This window comes from Capsicum annuum, chromosome 4 (assembly GCF_002878395.1).
Source record: "Capsicum annuum cultivar UCD-10X-F1 chromosome 4, UCD10Xv1.1, whole genome shotgun sequence".
Lineage (NCBI taxonomy): Eukaryota > Viridiplantae > Streptophyta > Magnoliopsida > Solanales > Solanaceae > Capsicum > Capsicum annuum.
The window spans coordinates 21,590,438-21,610,771 of NC_061114.1; the positions used below are offsets into that span (position 1 = coordinate 21,590,438).

The following is a 20,334-nucleotide window of genomic DNA, read 5'->3' on the forward strand; positions in this document are numbered from 1 at the left end:
TTAATAAAACAGCTGGAACAACAAATGAGTCAACTATCAGCGGCATTCAATCAAAGAAAAGTTGGCACTTTACCGAGTGATACTGTCCAAAATCCAAGAAAAGATGGATCATAGTTGGCTATTACAACCAGGAGTGGTAAGGTGTTGGAAAATCCATCCAAGGGCAAGACCATGGTTGATAGTATAGAGGAGAATGTTATTAAAGCAGATTGTGATGATTCTGTAGAAGTTGAAAATCAGGATGAGAATATTCATGATACTACACCTAGATGCCAGCAGTCTGAAAAGATTGATAATAGGAAGCACAATAAAAAGAAAGTGGTGTAGAAAACTCTTCCAAATCCACCACCACCTTTTCCTCAGAGACTGAAGAAGAAGGCTGATGACACCAGGTTCAATAAATTCATGACCATGCTGAAGCAGCTGACTATAAATATGCCTTTGATGGAGGCACTGGAGCAAATGCCAAGGTACGCCAAATTCATGAAGGACCTTTTGACAAAGAAAAGGGCAGTGAGCTATGAACTAGCAGATAATTTTCATAATTGCAGTGCAATTGCCACGATGTCTTTGGTACAGAAGAAGGCAGATCTGGGTTTTTTCACTATTCCTTGCACGGTTGGATCTTTAGACTTTTCTAAGGCTTTATGTGATTTAGGGTCTAGCATTAATTTGATGCCATTAGCCATTTATAGATAGTTGGGGTTGGGCGATCCTACACCAACCAACATGCGGCTTGTAATGGTAGACAGGTCGGTAAAACGACCTGTTGGTATCTTGTATGATGTATTAGTAAAGGTTTCTACCTTCACATTTCCTGTAGACTTTGTTATTTTGGATTACGAGGTGGATTTTGAGGTGCCCATAATCTTGGGTTGACCTTTCCTCACAACAGAAAGTGTGCTTATTGATTTGCGAGCAAATGAGCTTTTATTTCGGATGAATGATGAAATGGTACGTTTTGATGTATGCAAATCAATGAAGCAACCCAAGGATATGAATGTGTTCTCTATAGTTGATGTTTATTATGAGGATGAGAAGGAATTATCTTTAGAGAAGCAGCTTACTGTTGAGCCATTGGCTGCTGTACTTTTGAACTTTGATCGTGAGGATGTTAAAGAGTACGAAGAAACTATCTATGCTTTTACAAGAATGGGGTCGTATTCTTATGCCCCCAAGAAGCTGGACCTTGACCTTAAGAATTGACCTTCACCACCGGCGAAGCCATCCATTGAAGAGCCACCGATGCTAGAATTAAAAGAGCAACCCAGTCATTTCAGGTATGTGTTCTTGGGTAGTGGAAATACACTGTCGGTTATTATTGCTGCTGATTTAGGTGAACAACAGGTAGAGGCTTTCATCTCTGTTCTGAAGAGGTACAAGAGAGCTATTAGTTGGACTATTACTGATATAATTGGTATCCCTCCTGGCATATGTATGCACAAGATTCAACTAGAGGAAGATTGCGTACCCACTATTGAGCATCAGTGTCGTCTGAATCCACCTATGCAAGAGGTGGTGAAGAAAGAAATCATAAAGTGTTAGATGCAAGGGTGGTGTATCCAATCTCAGACAGTAAATGGGTGAGTCCTGTATAATGTGTGCCCAAAAAAGGGGGCATGACAGTAGTAGCAAATGAGAAGAATGAGCTAATTCCACTCAGGCCTATCACAGGGTGTAGGGTGTGTATGGATTACCGGAAGCTAAACTCGTGGACGTTAAAGGACCACTTCCTAATGCTACTCATGGACCAAATGCTTGATCGATTGGCAGGAAAGGGACGGTTCTATTTCTTGGATGGTTATTCCGAATATAATCAGATTTGCATTGCTTCTGAAGATCAGGAGAAGACCACTTTCACATGCCCATATGGTACTTTTGCATTCAAACGAATGCTATTTGGGCTATGTAATGCACCTGTCACTTTTCAGCGGTGTATGATTTCTATTTTCTCTGACATGGTTGAAGACACCTTGGAGGTGTTTATGGATGACTTTTCGGTTGTAGGTGGGTCATTTGAGTCATGCTTGGCAAATCTGAGTATGGCTTTGCAGCGATGTGTGGAATTCAATCTGGTGCTAAATTGAGAGAAGTGCCATTTTATGGTTAAGGAAGGCATTGTTCTCGGTTATAAGGTCTCTGAAAAGGGAATTGAAGTTGATCGAGCCAAGATTGAAGTTATCGAGAGACTACCACCTCTAATTTCTATGAAGGGGGTTCGTAGTTTTCTCGGTCATGCTGGTTTTTATCGGAGGTTTATTAAAGACTTCTACAAGATTGCAAACCCATTATGCAAACTTTTGGAGAAGGAGGCAAAGTTTTACTTTGGTGAAGATTGCTTGAAGGCATTTGAATGCCTCAAAGGAAAGCTAGTTGAAGCCCCTATAATTGTAGCTCCCGATTGGTCTCTACCTTTTGAAATTATGTGTGATGCAAGTGGTGTAGCCTTGGGTGCTGTCCTTGGTCAGAAAAGAGAAAAGCTATTTCATCTAATCTACTACACGAGCAAGGCCTTGAATGGGGCACAGAAAAACTATACCGTCACTGAACAAGAGCTTCTTGCGGTTGTTTATGTTTTCAAAAAGTTTCGTGCTTACTTGTTGGGAACCAAGGTAGTGGTTCATACAGATCATGCGGCTCTAAGATATCTAATGGCAAAGAAGGATTCCAAGCCAAGGCTAATTAAGTGGGTGCTACTGTTTCAAGAATTTGATTTCGAGGTAAAGGATAGAAAAGGTTGTGAAAACCAAGTAGCCGATCATCTATCTAGACTTGAGAGTGAGCACATAGTACAGACCGACCTTGATATTGATGATGCATTCCCCGATGAAGAGATTATAGCAACTAGGGTGGAAAACTTGCCATGGTATGCAGATTTCGCTAACTACGTGGTAAGCGAAGTGATTCCTGAGAATCTCTCCTTTCATCAAAAGAAAAAGTTCATGCATGATGTGAAACATTACTTCTGGGATGAGCCTTATCTTTTTTGATGATGTGCTGATAGTATTATTAGGCGGTGCATCCCAGATGTAGAGGTGCCTAGCATACTGGAAGCAAGCCATGCTTCTCAAGTCGGAGGTCACCATGCAGGTGAACAGACGGCCAAGAAAGTACTGCAAAGTGGCTACTATTGGCCTTCATTATTCAAGGATGCCTACGATTTTGTAAGAAAATGTGATCAGTGTCAGCGGCAAGGTTCTATCTCAAAGCACTATGAGATGCCCATGTCCAAAATGCTTGAAGTAGAGTTATTTGATGTCTGGGGTATCGACTTCATGGGCCCATTTGTGAGCTCATTTGGGATGAAATATATCTTAGTTGTTGTGGATTACGTATCCAAATGGGTCGAAGCAGTCGCTCTAGCTGATAATGAAGGTAAGAGTGTTGTGGCATTCTTAAAGAGAAATATCTTCTCTCGTTTTGGGGTACCCCATACCATCATAAGCGATGGAGGATCACATTTTTGCAACAAGCTATTCAGAGCCGTATTAGCAAAGTATGGGGTTAAGCAACATAAGGTAGCTACACCATACCACCCACAAACTAGTGGGCAGGTGGAGGTTTCAAATCGGGAAATCAAGCTGATCCTTGCTAAGACTGTGAATGCCAACAGGAAAGATTGGTCCAGGAAGCTGGACGATACCTTATGGGCATATAGGACCGCGTTTAAGACACCAATTGGCATGTCACCATACCAACTAGCTTATGGAAAGGCTTGTCACTTGCCAATTAAGTTAGAACATAAAGCAATGTGGGCACTGAAGTAGCTTAACCTGAACTGGGATGATGCTATAGATACGAGATTGGGACAGCTGAACGATATGGATGAATCCATCTAAATGTATATGAAAGAGTAGATCTTTACAAGTAAAGGATGAAAAAGTACCATGATCGGAGGATTATCCAATGAAACTTTCAGAAAGGCGATTTGGTACTCCTTTTTAACTCCAAACTTAAGCTGTTTCCAGGTAAGTTGAAGTCTAAATGGTTTGGTCCATTCAGAATCAGCCAAGTTTACTCATCTGGAGTAGTGGAGTTAGAAAATGATGATGGTAGTGTCTTTAAGGTGAATGGCCAAAGAGTGAAGCTATATATCGGTCCAACTGACTCGATAAAATGTATAGCCACCATATATCTTGATGAAGTCTGAGTAATCGAGATAACTATGTCATGCCGCGACAATAAATCAAGCGCTACATGGAAGGCAACCAATCATTTTAATCATTTTTGTTTTACTAGGAGTTTGTTTTTGATAAATAAAAATTCAAAAAGAAGAGTCGAGCCACAACCAAAACTAAGGCACTTGGTGGGAGGAAACCCATCCTTCTAATCATTTTTGTTGTTTTTGATTAAGTGTAGGTGCATGAAGTACAAAGGAAAAGATTAGCCCCAAATTTTGATTTGAAAGTGAGCCATGTCAATGGTGGTAAGTCTAGGAATGATGGAGCATAGGCGATAGGTTGGGCGCCGCCTATGCCAACATGGGCAATAGGCTAGGCGCCGCCTATGCCATCACCTATGCTCACTGCCTCACATAGGCAATAGGCTAGGCACCGCCTATGCCAACATGGGCGATAGGCTAGGCGCCGCCTATGCCATCGCCTATGCTCACTGCCTTACATAGGCAATAGGCTAGGCGCCGCCTATGCCAACATGGGCGATAGGCTAGGCGCTGCCTATGCCATCGCCTATGCTCACTGCCTCACATAGGCGATAGGCTAGGCGCCGCCTATGCCAACATAGGCGATAGGCTAGGCGCCGCCTATGCCAATATGGGCAATAGGTTAGGCGCCGCCTACTTATGCTTAGGCGATGATATAGGCGCCACTTATCAACATGAATTTTGCCTACTAACCCGTTTGTGAATGGACCAATCCGACCCAGGGCTCATCCTTTAAATATATCCTCTACCCTTAAACCCCACTAAATTTTTCTTCAACCTAAGCGCCGCCCAACCTCTCCAAGCCCTTCTCTTTTCTCATCTACTCCTGCAGGCTTACCTTCTGGATTCATCACGAATTTATCACCAAGTAAGTTGCTCTTTCATGTTTCGTAGTTGTTTCAGTGCTACGTTTATAATGGTTAACTAGATTTTGTAGTAGTGCTTGGTGATAAGAGTATGGTTAGTTTGTTATGATTTTTGAAAAATACATCTCATTGAGTGAAAGGATTCTCGTAGGTAATCTTGATTTTACTCCGGCATGTATTGATTGGTATTCACTGTCATAATTTTTTTATTATTATGAAGTTGAAATATTGAAGTTTAATGCATAATTTTGGGAGTTGTAAGCTTGACTATGTGAGTGACTCATTCATCGATGCAATGCTCATGGTTAGCCAAAAACATAAGATTGTGTAATTGTTTCCATGATAAGATTTCTACGTGGTAGTCTTGTTCAAAGATTGCATTGCCCTAATGAAATAATGTTGGAAATGATAGTCAAGATTACAGAACCATTGTGTGCTGCTTCTCTATATCAAACTGAGGAATTGTTATGTAAAGTGAAGGGTTGAAAGTGTGACTGCACTAATAATGTTGTTGGCACATACCATCTAAATGTATGTCGATGAAGTCTTGACTAATAATGTTGCGCTGCGTACTGCTTTCCCGTATTTATTCTATAGTCTTTTTGATTTAGTTGTAGTTAGTTAGTTATAATTAGTCAAGATTTTTGCATGAAATTGTTCTTATAGACGGCATGGCATTATAACAGGAGTTTGTGTTGATTCACTTCTATTGAAACATTTAGCCTCTAAGTTGTGACTCATTCTGTGATAATTTTTTGTGGTTTAATTCATTTATCTATTGGGTCAAGAATCTATAATGCTCCCAATTAAGTTGACCATGTGCCATGTGTGTGTAAGGTTATTGTATATTCTTTGTTGCGGCTGATGCTAGAACTTGCCTAGTGTGTGTGTGAAGCGAAATAAAGATTGTGAGTTTAGGAGATGATTTAGGCATTTCTTTGGCAGCCCTGATTTTTTTTATCTTCTTTTTACCTACATTTGTACATTGTCCTAGTGAACACCCATTGAGCCTTTAGCTATTTTCTTTGGCAACCCCATATGTAGCCTAATCCACTTTTTTTAAAAAGACCATAATTTGATCCAAAAGCCCCTAAGCGCTTTAAATTATAGAATCAAAGTGAGTAAAGAGTGTTGCAAAATAAGAGGAAAATGGTGAAAGTGATGCCCCAAAGTTTAGTTATTGGTACATGAAAATATTATGATCGAGGGTGGCTATCATAGGGATGCCTAATAAAAAAAAGAAAAAAAAAGAAAATAAAAAAAATGGGTTGTATATTCCCATCATAGTGATTTTGATTGAGTAACAAAATGGGTGAAGGGGGTATGGTAGATGAAAGGAAGGTAGAGTGGTTGTTAAAAGTTAGTGTAAATGGCATAAGGTAGTGTATTAAAGCGCTTAGGGAACATAGTCACCATTTCTGGCAAAAATAGTCCTACCCGTCCCTTTAGCCTACTTTACAACCCATAAAGACCTATTTGATCCTAAACTTAGCATTCTGATATTAGTGGAGCATTACACTAAGGGCAAGCATATGGTCATCAGTTGTAATCTAAGAATTCTTTGTGAGAGTGAGAGCAAGCAAGTTATTATACCCATATTTCTGAAAAATGCAAAACTATCAGTGATTATGGGTAACATTTTGTGTGAGCGCACATGTTTGATTATTGTTGGGTAGTTTTATATGATTTTTTGGCTTAACTTGTGTATACGAATTAACCAACTTAATGAGTCTATGTTGGAGGGTGAGTTGTTTCTAGTAATGATCAAGAAATCTGCTCTTTGTTAATAATTGCAGTGTATGTCTTGTTGAAAATTTTGTGTTGCTCTTGTGAATTTTAGTTAGGTATTCGCATGGATGTACTATTTTATTCAAGGACAAACAAATCTTTAAGTGTGGGGTGGTGATGTTGGGCGTATTTATATGTCTAAGCACCTTAACTTACCATGTTTTAGCTAAGTTTTGAGGATAAAATACATACTTCTTGCACTTTTAGTCCATTTTTAGTTAAGTGAGCTGACTTATCTGATTAGCATGCTTTTCAGGTACTAATGAGGAAGATTTCAGCACTTTGGGGACCTGTGGACAGCAAAGGAAAACTTCACATAAAAAGGAAAGCAGCTCTTGGACTGAATGTGACGCATGGGAACTTTTTCCCGGGCAAACTCAATATTTTTAAATAGTTAAGAATGCAGTGGCAATTTATTAGAGAAGGATGTTATTAAAAGCATGATTGCTGAATTTTTAGTTCATTATTCACATTCTGTATTATTTGAAAAGAGGGAAAAACGGCTTAGCTTGAGGACAGAGAGAGAGAAAAGCATTTCTCTCTTATTGTCACTAGTCATCTTTATCACCAAGATCATTCTAAGTTTTGGTATGATGAATATTTGTAGTTTGATTTCTGTTTTATTCATGAGTAGCTAAGTTTATTTGTTAGGGTTATGGAAACCTTGTAGTATACTCTCTATTGCTATGGGTTTTTGAATTTATCATGTGTTAATCCACTTATATCATTACTCTCTTCATTTTGATTGAATTCTCATGGTTGCAAACATAGGGAATGCGCCATTATAGCAATAACTTGTTTGATAGAAAAGTTACAATTTGGAAAAGAGAGTGTGACAAGAAAATAGGGTTTCCAACCTCTATTTTACACGTTAATGCCCTAGCAGGATTAACTTCTTGGAGAGTTCGTACAATTTGTGTACACTTTGGATTCGAAAGAACTAAGGTGAATAAATCCTTGATAGTTGAAAAACACTTGGATTTAGAATTAGAATACGTCTCTCTGTAAGTGCATGCATGTATAAAATCCGTATTACTCATAGTTAATACAGAAGTAGAAGCTATAAGGTGGACATAACCCTAACTTGTCATTCTCTGTGATCAAATATTATTACACATATCATCTCATCATTACACTGATAATAGTATTGTGCACCTAAACCGAAATCCCCCTTATCTTAGAACCTTCGACCAACAGTCTAATAATAATCGCAATACCTAGTGATCATAGTATTCCCTGTGGGATTCGACACCTAACCCAGTTGGGTTCTATATTTGACAACGACCGCTTACACTTTCTAACGAGAGTTGTAATTTGGGCGTATCACCTATGATATAAGACACTATAGCGTAAGAAAAGAGTATGAGGTCAGTACTTTAAATGTAATAGAATGCTAAATAGGGTTAGGCTGATAGGTATGTGCTCATGTACATGTATAATGACTGGTTGAATAGTATGAGATCAATAATTAACTGATATGAATGCGTGCATATTGTAAAATCTGAGAATGCATGACCAAGCATATAGCATGATTCTAAAAATAGTGTATAAATTGAAAAACTGAAATCTGATAACTAAATTCTATGGTCAATGCAAACCAAAATTGGAGTATACTGATTACTAACTGAGACTATGGGAGGTATCATCTAACCGACATTCCCCACTCTGAACTGATTGGGGTTCAACCTATAACCCCAGTTCAAAGGGTGTTAGTTTCATGTCATGGGCACTAACAATGACTATGTGGATCCACTAAGCTACTGAAAAAACTAGGATGTCAAGCCTAAACTAATGGGCAATACTTGGGCGGAGTCAAGCCTAATCTGACGGGTGACCCTTGGGAGGTATTCAAACATAAACTGGTGGGTGACTCCTCATCCTATGCTGGCTACATAGTTTTGGAACACAGGGACTACTACTAAAGACTCTTCCTAACTAATGGGAAAGCCACCATCCCTAAATTCACTCGGTTGTAAATCCTACTCCTAACTGAAGGACATTGAATTTTGAACTGTTCTATGTTTAATTGATTATGATGACTGACGAAATTGATAATGATCATGGTATATTCTAAAATCATTCAATGGATACTGAAAACTAAGTAAAAAAACTAAATTTTGAGTATTCAAATCCTCAAGACTCAATAGAAATAATAGCCAGATCATACTAAAACATTAAGTACATGAGATGTAGTTAATATTCAAAACTCATTCTTTGAGACATTTCCTCAAACACTTGTAATGCATGGCATAAGCATGGGAATAGTTTTAAACATATATAAGTAGCATGATTTTGATACTAAATCACCAATTAAGGCTTAAATCAGCTGACAACATCATTCAAAATATGCAGGGTTTAATAACAACAATAATTTTTTGTAAACGTGATATAAAATTCAAAATTCATGAAAGTTCATGGACATAATTCATAAAATATGTAATATGGGTTTCTTTAAATGAAAATAGATTGTAAAAATCATGTATACTAAAAATTTATAAAAGCTTTATGGAGATAAATCATTATAAACTTGTAATTTCATGAGTTAAAACATAAAACATGGATTGTTAAACTCCATGGGTGAAAAGGGTCAATGGATGAACATCTAATATTCCTTTCATCTTCAACCTTGAAAGAGAATTAAATTTTCTTGAACGTTCTTGGATTGGTAATTACAATTTCTTGGTTTTCTTGAAGAAGGGCTTGAATCTTGTTCTTGGTAGATGATCTTGAGAGGAAATCCTAATTTTTTTATTCTTGAGAGTGGAGAGGATTAATAGGGTGATGAGAAATTGATATTTTATCACTTAATGGGGTTTTAAGCATGATTTAAGTTGTGGGAGGTGAGGGAAAATACCAAATTAACCCTCCGAATTCAAATGGAAATTGCTGAATTTTAAGGGTGACGACCTTAGTTGATAAGTCGTTAGCCAAGTGATGACTTATCACACCAAGTATTCACTCAAATACTGATTTTATGAGTTACTGGTCTTGGTTGATGACTTGGGCTGATATTTCATCACTTACATGATGGCCTATCAACTCGGGTCGTCACTTGGAAGCTGATTTTTGTAAGTTTTGGGTTAAGGGTGACGACTTATGCTGATAGGTCATCACTTAGGTGATAGCTTATCAACTCAGGTCATCACTTGGAAGCTAAAAATAATGGTTCACTTGTTTGGGGTGACGATTTGGATGATAGGTCATAACTTAGGTGATGGCCTATCAACTCAGGTCATTACTTTGTTGACAGACAAACATACTGAAGTAAAATGAGTATAACTTTTCGTTTCTATATCGAATTAAGGTGAAACAAAATGTGTTGGAAAGAAGATTCAAAGACCTTTTATTTTATATATATTAGGATACATAATTCATCATTTACAAGTAGTAATGGTCATCTAAAGTTGACCCAAGATGAAATGTTCACTAAAACTTAGTCGATAGGAGCGTTCTCAACTCATCTTTGAGTTATGAGATTTTTATGACCTCGACAGATATAAAAGGATATTTTAACACTATAGAACTAATCATTACACATATATAGACATAGAATAATTGGGTTTGGGTCTGTATACTTAGGAACAACAGCTTGAATTCTTCCTAAAAATATTGGTTGTTATAATTGGCCACTGGGTTGGCCTAAACAGTAGCTGGTCGAACATTTTGAGCTTCCATAGAATGGGATAGAGTGGTGAAAGATGCTCTGAATTCTGCATGAGAAACGTGCTTATTTAGGGGATCTTCCTGAACGGACGAAGGTGTTGGCTAGTTCCTAGTTCTTCTTTCATTGGTCTTTCTAGGAGGCATATTCTATAAACGGAGGGAAAAGTTGGATTAGACAAAGATTTTAACTTGAGATAATGCTCACTCACATGATATGAACACTAAAAGAAGGAATTTTTTTTTCTAAAAACGCCTCATATCCTCTTGTCCATAAGTGTGGTGCTCTACACACCTATGAACAAGACTCTACTTGATGCAAATTTTAGACTCCCTAGGACTCTTTAGAACCTTAGGCTCTGATACCAAGTTTGTAACACCCCTAGACTACACCATGGGTGCCATAAGGTTCCTACGATCTTGAAGGACCACAAGCTAACCCATGACTGGTACCTGTTGTGAGCACTGAATAATAATTATGAAAACATATGTGGAAGTAAAAACTGAAAACGCCATAAGGTTCATAAAATTGAATCAATACTGAATACATCTATAGAACAACTGCTAACTAAAAGTGTCTGAAAGTCTCTAACGCCTAATATAAATGAGTTGATGGGACAGGCCCCAACTAATTCACAACTACTATCTGAAAGTAAATAAAAAGTTGAAATACTGTGAATAACAAAATGACTAAATAAGTGTCATTCCTTCTATGGATAAGGACTCACTATTATAGTTGTGAATGATCAATTGAATCTGACTAAATACATTCAGCAACCCGAGCGTCCGAACCTATGATTTGAGACATTGTAGTGCAAAGAAAGAGTATACGCCAGTACTTTGAATGTACTGGTATGCTAGGTGAGGTTAGGATGATATGTATGGGTTCACGTGCATGATAATAATAATTAAATATCATGAAATAACTGGATGAGTGAGAGCACCCAAGAACACATACAAGTGTACGTGGCCTTAACAAGTAGTAAAGTGGCCTAATGAAAATCAAGTATCGATCCACAGAGACTGGATTTAGCAACGATTTGATTTTAGTTCACAATTTAGATTCAATTGATACAAGAGTAACCAAAATAGAGTTTGTAGATTTGTAAACTAAAGTAAAGTAAAGTAAGCAAAGCATAAAGTAAAGGTCTTGAGACAATCAATAAGAGGAAAACCCAGGGTTGCATTTCGAACAATCATACTATGTAATGAACTTCATTCACTAACTTGCTTATCTTAGTTGTTGATTCGTAGGGTTAATTGCATGATTATGGTTTCCCAAACTCTAAATGATTTACCTAAGCTGAACCTTACAAATACATCATTGATATGGGATGTAATAGTACACTTAAAATCTTTAATCTATCATCCTACATTTGAATCAAGTAAGGCATCTAAGTATATCCTTGTCCTAGATACTAATTTGAATTTCCTATTTCATAATTATTCCCATGTGTTATCTCCCTACTCCCTCTCCCGAGTTCACATGGTTGAAAATGGATGTATCATAAGGGTCGTGAATCCTTAAAATAGTTTTATCAAGAATAAACAAAGAACCAATAGTGATAAACAAATCTAACAAACTTAATTCAAAGCAATAATACTCATGTTCTTGGATTAAACACCGGAACGAGGGTGTTTATCCATGCATAGTAATAATTGTAATCACAATATTGTAATCAACAACTACGGACATGAATTAACTAAATAAAAACAATAAAACAATAAAAACCTAACTTATGAAGTTGTAGCAGCCTCCTTGATGTTCTATGACGTCCAAAGATGATCAATAACGTGTATAATTTTCTATTTATAAGTGTGAGATAATCCCAAGATGTGTAGGACTCAATTATCATTCTTTTCCATGTCTAAAGTGGATCTCTCTTTGTGAGTTATGCAAATGGGAGTGAAAGTTGCAATGCGCAGGCTGGAAACAGGAGTCTAGGTCACGTCGCGAGGCTTAAAAATATGTGTGGAGGTTGCGACGTATCCTCATAGCAAGGGGTCAATATTTTGGGTCGCTTATAAAGATTTTGGTCCATATATCTCACAAATTGGACTCTTCTACATCCCACACGAGCCTAAGACATTTCAGGGGTCCAAATTGCATCCAAGTTGTATATCGTACTTTCGTTGATCCATTCTGAGCCTTTTTGATTTTTTTACACTTTATTTGAAGCTTTTATGTCCTTAATATATCATAATAATACATTGAAAAAGAATCCTAAATCATTAAACACAATTATTTAGATCTCAAAACAACACAACATCCAACATGACGAACTAGAAACACGAGCTAAGCATAGGCTGATTTCACTTTGATCTTTAACTTGTTGTTTTGACTCTTGTCTTGATCTGATTGACCCTTGAACATTATGAATAAGTGTTTTTACATATAAATACATAATAAAAACTTTAGGAACTCATTAAAAACATCAGAACCTAACACGATAGACTAGATAAACACCTAGCTTAAGCTAATCACACTAGTTTTCTCGGTTGGCTTCTACATGATCAATTTGAATTAAAACTCATGTAAAAATACCTTTAAACATTGTAAACACATACATGGACACTTATATTCACATTTATATCATTATAAACATATTAAAAACACGAATCATCCTCAAAACAAGGCTAAATAGGCTAGAATAGTAATGCTAGAATGGATAAATACACCCAACATCAATAAGAGTATGTACAAGACTAGTAATATTGTATGTAATGAATATGCAATAACAAGAATATAAAATCTATATGAATTAGTTTGAAGCTAAAGTACTGAGCTTCTGATAATTGAATAACTAATAATTGTAAATCATGATTATGTTGAACTGAACTGAGTTCTCTATTGAATACTGAATACTGGATACTGATTACTGAATATTGAATATTGAATACTGAGACTGTAATTGTGGAAATTATTATCTAACCGACATACCCCAATTATAGACTGATATGGGGTCCAACCTATAACCCCAGTGGGAAGGATGTTAGCATTGTGCCACAGGTTACTAACAGTAGCTGGGTCAACCCTAATCTAGCAGGAAGACTCATGGACATATATGGTTACATCAAACCTAGTATGGAAGGAAGATGATTTACCCTATCCTGGCTATATAGTTTTGTAAATCAGGGACTGCTACTAAGGGTCAAACCCTCTGCTAATAGAAATGCCCCTATCCCTGGGTTTACTAGGTGCTGAATTCTACTCCCAACTGAATCGATACTGAACTGATCACTAGACTGTACTAGGCTTGATTGAACTCATACTGATTCTATTAACTGACTGTATGCTACTATTTGGGATACTATAGAATCCTTCTATTCCAACTTGAGACTAGACAACAACTAAATTTTGGGTATTTAATACCCCTAGGACTCGATAACATAGATAAGGAAATCATATCTCAACTCTAAAAGCATCACATATAGGTTATCATGCATAATTCCTTCACATAGACATTTTACTAAACACCTAGGATACATAAATCTTGTACATATAGGTTATCATGCATAATTCCTTCACATAGACATTTTGCTAAACACCTAGGATACATAAATCTTGTAAATGAGAATGAGCAATATATGAATATCATGACTACAATATTCAACACCAAAATTCAAAGATTAAATATGGGAGTTACATAATTCAACATGCATTCTAGTTAATTCACATGAAAGTCAAATTATTCTTGACTTGAAATCCACACAACCTCATATACATGAACATAGTTCCTTTCAAGAATGTAAATTATAATCTAAGTGTTTGACAAAGGATTCTTGAACTCCAAGTGTAGAAGGAACCCAAGGATGAACACCTAAACATACCTTGATTGTTGAATTCATGAGAATTGTTGTTGAATTCTTAGGGTTTCATTTTAGACTTGATGAACTAGGGTTTTGATCTTGAGAAAATTGATCAAATAATGAGTGAATTTTGCCCTTTGGGAGGCTTAATTACATGTTATGGCTGCATAATATAAGGGGAAAATGACCCAATTACCCCTACAAACCCATAACTTAATACACAAATTATGCCTAGTGACACAATAGGCAACATACCGCATCGATGGTATCAATGTTTATTACCGATGCATCATGGTGATATTGACGATGTGGTAGCAAATGTGACACGTCCTGATCGCATTGGCTTGCTATTTTTGTCATCCAAATATGACTCAAATGATGTTCAAAAATTTTGAAACTCACCCGAGATGACCTATAGATAACCCGTATCATGAATCAGTTTAAAAATTGACAATCTAAGGCCAGAAAAATAAAAACTAAAACCATTGGAATATCGAGGCCAAAAATAAGACTAAGTGTCAACACTTGGCTGAAATTTTCTATGTCTGGGACCTTTTTTCTCATGCTATATGGGGATGAAATGGTCTAGGACTTTATGGGGTCTTATAATCTCGAATGACATAGGTTGGGCTATGTAATACCCCAAACTTTCCATAAGCCTAAATTGTATCTCTATAAGATTAAGAAATAACTTCCAAAGTGAGTAGTTCTTGAATCATATGGTATTTTTCTTATTTTGACTTTTTATCATGTGGAAAATTGAATTAGCTTTCGAACGATAGAAATTTTGTCTAAATCCAGTATCGGGGTGCGAAGTTATGGCCGTCTTTCTACCCTTTTTAACACCTCGATATATCAAAAAGAAGCATAGAACTTCAGATTCTTTCATAGCATCAAAAACTAGGGTTTCTCCCTCAAGAGAAATACCCAATTCCTTCTCCAATATTTCACCATAGTTCTTCCAAATTGATTTAAGAATTAAGTTCCCCAAGTCAAAAGCTTCAAGAACCCTCACTCAAGAGTACGAAAAATAGTCTCAAGTAAGCTTGTTTATCTATAAGTCATAATCTAAGGTATGTGGGGTTTGAACAAGGGTAACTATTTTACCCCTATGCCCAAAGGCTTATTTTAAATACAAAATTTCTGTAATTTATGAAATTTTCCATGAAATTGAAGTTAGGGTATATACCCTTTTACTATTGTTTGCAAGATTTTGAGAGTTCCCATGGATTGAGAGTTGAATTTCATGATTTTGTTTATATTTCTATGTCTTTTGATGAAATTTACAGATTTTAAGATGATTTATGAGTAACTGCATTACCAAGTATGAATTTTTAAGATATTATGATATGAGACTGATGATTGGGTCAATAGACCCCATTTAAAGATTGTTGTTCAAGATTGTTTATGCTATAAGAACCCCTTAGTTAGTTTATTTTCAGATTTCAAATAAAGATTTGACCCTTTTGGGTCTAAGCTAAGATAGAAGTCCACATTACTTATGAATTAAAGTCAAGAGAAGTATATTTGGTCTTTATTATAGACCCTGGAATTATTTTAAGGTGGATTTCCTAAAAGTTCTGATCTTAAGTATGGGAGTAGTATTTAGCATCGAGTTGGGTATGATTCCAAGGTCTTATGCCCCAGAACTACGTGCACCATAGGTTTCTGATTTACCCCAAGTAGGTTAAGATAGTGATCACTAAAGTTAAGGTTCTATTCTGATGGCAAGGGTAGAGCAGCTCTCCCCAACATGGGCAAGACATTAGACTCCATGTGGCTGACATGGTTTAGGTCGATTAGAAGAAACTCCCAAGTCTCCCAAGTCCCAAAGTCCTATAATCTCTAAATTTTAAAGAAGACCCTTATTGTCCATAAGATAACAAGTTTTGAAAGCTATTGTTTTAAGATTCCTCTTTCTTACAAGTTTAGAGAATAAGATGGAGAACACAGATTTTAGAACCAACTGTCATGACTCACTAGATTTGTACTATATGCTTCAATATACATGATTTATGAGATTCAGATTTTAGTTTTACTCAAGCTATGTGAGTCATTCATATCAGCATGCATATTTTATAAAGAATGATAACATTATTTAGTTAAATGTATACACACTCATATACTCAGTACATCCTCAAAGTAATAATCCACATATATGTCTGTGTGCTACATTGTCTCATAATGTAGGTTCAGGTGCTCAGATCCAGCAATGGCAGTATTTTCTGAGTACCTTTGTCTACACTCCGCAGTTGGAGAGTCCTCATGGTTTGAGGATCTATTGCTCAGATTTTCAATAGTTATTGCTTTTAGCTTAGTTGAGTCAGTTGGGGGTTTGTCCTAATGACTCTCTAGTTCTTGATTAGTAGAGGCTTTGTCAGACTAGATTATTAATACATTTAGACTTTCAGTATTTTGACTGTTCAGACAAGTATTTCTTCGTATTCCATTATGATTTTGATATAGCTGTACCATTGCTTTTCTTTATTTATCTAAAAGTGAGTTTTAAATGTAGCAGTAGGATTAAAAGGGTTAGCTTGGGCTACTTGTAGCCTTAAGCATCCTGTGACATTCTGGGATGAGATTTTAGGGCATTTACAAACTTAGTATCAGAGCTTAAGGTTTATGGTATCCTAGGGAGTCTGTCAAGCCGCATTACATAGGGTCTTGATTATCGGTGTATTGCATGCCACATCTATGAGCAAGAGGCTACAAGACAGTTTAAGAAAAAGTTATCTCTTTCTTTCAGAGTCTATCGTGCCTACTACTGTCTCTATCTACTATTGACTCATGCTTTCTTATGACAGAAAATGCCTCCACAAAGAGATAATGCCCGTAGGAATGTCGATCAACCACCCCAACCGGCTAATCCCCTGAATGAGAACGTATTTCACACTGAGTTTCGGGATGTCTTTCAGGCGTTAGCCCAAGCAGTCACCGCAAATGTTTAAGCCAATAACCAAGCTATAGTTTTGTACTAACATAGAGATGATTCTACTATAGCCTAGATACGAGATTTCATAAGTATGAATCCGCCAGAGTTCTATGGGTCTAAGGCAAGTGAGGACCCACAGTTATTTCTTGAGAAGGTGCAGAAGATCACCCAAGTCATGCATATTTCTAAAGAAGAGAGTGTAGAGATGGCCTCTTATAGGCTAAAAGATATTGCTTATGACTGGGTTGTGGCATGAAGGAAGAGTGGAGGGAAGAATATTGTTCCTACGACTTGATAGGTGTTTCAGGATGCATTCCTGGACAAATTCTTCCCACTTGAGATGAGGGAAGGAAAAGATAGAGGAATTTATGAACCTAAGGCAAGGATCTATGAATGTAAAGGAGTATTGCCTTAAGTTTAACCAGTTAGCCAAGTATGCTCCTGACTTGGTAGCTAACAGCCGATCTAGTATAAGCAAGTCCATGATCGGTGTGTCTAGTTTGGTGCTGAAAGAGTGTAAGACTGCTATGCTTATTAGGGATATGGATCTGTCCAACCTGATGATACATGCTCAGTAGATTGAGACTAATAAGATAAGGGAGAGAGATAGAGTAAGGGAAAATAAGAAGGCTAGATCGAAGCAGTTTGAGCATGGTCTGACTAGATCCCATGAAGGGAACCGTTCACAATTTTAGAGTCATTTGTCTATGCCAGTGCCTTTATCAGCTAGTGATCCCACACCCAGAAATAGGCAGGAGCAAGGGAATAAGTCTTCTATGTCTAGGTCTCAGAATAGTATGAGTAATAGGCCTAGTTATCCTTCTTGTGGTAAGTGTGGTAGGACCCATCCCGATGAGTGTTTGGATGAATAGAGGGGCTGATTTTGTTATGGTAAGTTTGGCCATAAACTTAGAGAGTGCCTGTATGCTTGGAAGGAGAGTATAGATATCTGACCTCAGACTCAGGCTACTAGTGCCCCAGCTTCTTTAGCCCTTCTAGCCCCTCCTCAGGGCACTTCATCTAGTACTGCTGGCAGTCAGTGCCAGAATATATTCTATGCCTTGCCATCCCGCTAGGAGCAGAAGGATTCACCAAACGTTATTACTGGTATGCTTTGTGTATTTTCCTTTAATGTGTATGCGTTGATAGACCCTGGGTCAAGTTTCTCTTATATGACCCCGTTAGTTGCTGTGAATTTTAAAATGAGTCCTAATAAGATTCCTGAGCCTTTTATGGTTTCTACTCCAGTTGGTGAGTCAGTTGTTGCTAAGCAAGTGTATAAAAAGTGTTCTGTCACTGTCCTTCATAGAGTCATATTTTCTGATTTAATAAAGTTGGAGATGGTTGATTTTGATATAATTCTGGGTATGGATTGGCTTCACTCTTGTTATGCATCTATATACTATCGTACCCGTGTGGTTAAGTTTTAGTTTCCTGATGAGCCAGTCTTTGAGTGGTTTAGAAGTTCAGTATCTCCCAAGAGTCACTTTATATCCTATCTCAAAGCTAGAAAGTTGATATCTAAAGGTTGCATCTATCATCTAGTTAGAGTTAAAGACACTAAGTCTTAGATTCTGACTATTCAGTCAGCCAATATAGTTAATGAGTTTCCTGATGTCTTTTCAGAAGATCTCCTAGGGGTACCTCCCGTTAGAGAGATAGAATTCGGGATTGATCTTTTTCCTAATACACAACCTATTTCTATTTCTCCATACCGTATGTCACCCACAGAGCTTAAGGAGTTGAAAGAGAAACTCAAAGATCTTCTAGATAAGGGTTTCATAAGGTCCAGTGTTTCTTCTTGGGGTGCACCTATCCTGTTCATGCGAAAGAAAGATGGTTCTTTATGTATGTGCATTAACTATCGTCAGCTGAATAAGGTCACAGTTAAGAACAAGTACCCTCTTCCTAGAATTGATGACATGTTTGATCAGTTGCAAGGTGCAAGTTAATTCTCAAAGATAGACCTTAGATCCGGCTATCACCAGCTTAAAGTAAGGGGACTTGATATCCCAAAGACAGCCTTCCAAACCTATTATGGTCACTTTGAGTTTCTAGTCATGTCTTTTGAGCTAACCAATACTCTAGCAACTTTTATAGACCTCATAAATTGAGTGTTCAGACAGTATCTTGATATGTTTGACATAGTGTTCATAGATGATATTCTTGTGTACTCCCGTAGTAAGGATCACCATGCAGATTATCTTAGAATTGTCTTGGAAACTCTTAGAGATCATCAGTTATTCTCCAAATTCAGCAAGTTTAAATTTTGGCTAAGGTCAGTAGCCTTTTGGGGTAACATTATTTCAGCTGAAGGCATTAGAATTGATCCCCAAAAGATAGAAGCTATAAGAAATTGTCCTAGACCTATCTTTCCTTTAGATATTAGAAGTTTCTTGGGTCTAGCTGGCTATTACCACCATTTTGTTGAAGGTTTCTTATATATTTCATCTCCTATGTCTAAACTGAACCAAATAAAAGTTAAGTTCTAGTGGTCAGGTTCTTGCGAGAAGAGTTTTCAGGAGTTGAAGACTCTACTCACTTTAGCCCCTATGTTGACATTGCTTGATGGTACAGATGATTTTGTGGTGTATTGGAATGCCTGTAGAGTTGGTTTGGGTTATGTGTTGATGGAGAGAGGTAAATTTATAGCCTATGACTCTAGACAGTTAAAACCGCATGAAAAGAATTACCCAACCCATGATTTAGAGTTAGCTGTTGTGGTCTTTGCTTTAAAAATCTAGAGACACTATTTGTATGTTTATCATGTTGCCATGTTTACTGATAACAAAATCCTGCAGTACATGTTTACTCAGAGGGAGTTGAATCTTAGATAGAGAAGGTGGTTAGAGTTGTTAAAAGATTATGATATGAGTATGTTATATCATCTGGGCAAGCCCAATGTAGTGGCAGAGGTCCTCAGTAGGTTGTCTATGGGTAGTGCGGCTCATGTAGAGAAGGATAAGAAATAGTTAGCTCGTAAAGTTCATTGTTTGGATAGACTGGGTGTTGGGTTGCTTGAATCAGCTGAAGCTAGTGTTTGGGTTCAGAGTAGTTCTGAATCCTCCTTAGTTTCAGAAGTGAAGGAGAAGCAAGACTTGGATGCTAGTTTG

General features: G+C 37.2%; 1 pseudogene; it reads left to right on the forward strand.

Annotated features, from left to right (window-relative positions):
* Positions 1-909: 909 nt before the first annotated feature.
* Positions 910-17,237, forward strand: LOC124897920 (annotated as a pseudogene).
* Positions 17,238-20,334: the final 3,097 nt, after the last annotated feature.